Source organism: Orycteropus afer, unplaced genomic scaffold (assembly GCF_000298275.1).
Source record: "Orycteropus afer afer isolate SDZICR_OR568_19922 unplaced genomic scaffold, OryAfe1.0 scaffold00074, whole genome shotgun sequence".
Classification (NCBI taxonomy): Eukaryota; Metazoa; Chordata; class Mammalia; order Tubulidentata; family Orycteropodidae; genus Orycteropus; species Orycteropus afer.
Window position 1 is genome coordinate 11,173,988 of NW_006921661.1, and position 1,157 is coordinate 11,175,144.

A 1,157-nucleotide genomic window follows, 5' to 3' on the forward strand; every position below is an offset into this window, starting at 1 on the left:
GATACAGGTGATATTTCTGATAATTTGTCTAAAAAGGAAAAATTTGAAGATACAGATAACATAGAAAAGAATGGATGGAAAAATACCTTAATGAGAGGAACAAAACAAATATAACTATTCAGAGCTTAAAATAATGAGAAAAATGTAGTTCAGCAATTATGCAGGAAAAACCACTATCTTCAGTGCATTTCATTTCAACCTCCAGTCTATAGTAACAGGGGTAAAGCTGACTTGTAATGGTAAACTGGTATAATTCTTAATCCTATGGATGAGAAAGAGCAAACTGAGTCCCTAAATACACTGATATCTAATGACCAATTTAAGGGTTAGAAGAAACAAGAACAAAAACTTTCTTGGTACAGTTACTCAAGAGACACCGACACAAAATCATTTGACTGGCATCTCAGCTGAACCTTTCCACATCCTGATGCTAAAGCTCATATAAAGCATGGAGAAAATGAGCCGAGTAGGATGCAGTTTCCATGGTCAGTGTCATTTGTGCTCTGTAAGGAACACATGAACCACCTGGTCCCGGATTTGTTTGGTCTTAATCCCATAAATGATGGGATTCAGCATAGTGGGACAAGAATATAGATGTTGGCCAGCAGGACATGGATATGGGGTGGGATGTGGTGCCCAAACCTCTGAGTGAGGACTGAGAAGATGCCAGGCCCATAAAAAAGGATGATGACACAGACATGGGAGCCACAGGTATTCAGAGCTTTGTGGCGAGCATCTTTGGAAGGGATGCGGAAGACAGCACTGAGGATCAGCATATAGGAAACAAAAACTAGCAAAACATCTAGGACCAAGGTTGACATTAAGATAAAAAATCCATACCAAATGTTTACTTGGATATCATCACATGAAATGCGGGCCAACGCAATATGTTTACAGACAGTATTCATGAGGATGTTACTTCTGCAGAAAGTCAGTCTTTTCAGAAGAAATACTATGGGTAAAACTGTGCCATAACCTCTTAGAAAGATAGTTACACCAATTTTCCTAATCAGAGAGTGTGTAAGAATAGTGTTGTATCTCAGTGGGTAGCATATGGCAATGTAGCGGTCAAACGCCATCACCAACAAGATCCCTGACTCAGAGATGAAAGTGGAAGAGAGGAAGAAGACCTGAGTGATGCAGCAGTCCAGGGAGAT

The 1,157-nt window shown here is 39.8% G+C and overlaps 1 pseudogene; it reads right to left on the reverse strand.

The window, feature by feature from the left end:
• Positions 1-492: 492 nt before the first annotated feature.
• On the reverse strand, positions 493-1,151 carry LOC103197178 (annotated as a pseudogene).
• Positions 1,152-1,157: the final 6 nt, after the last annotated feature.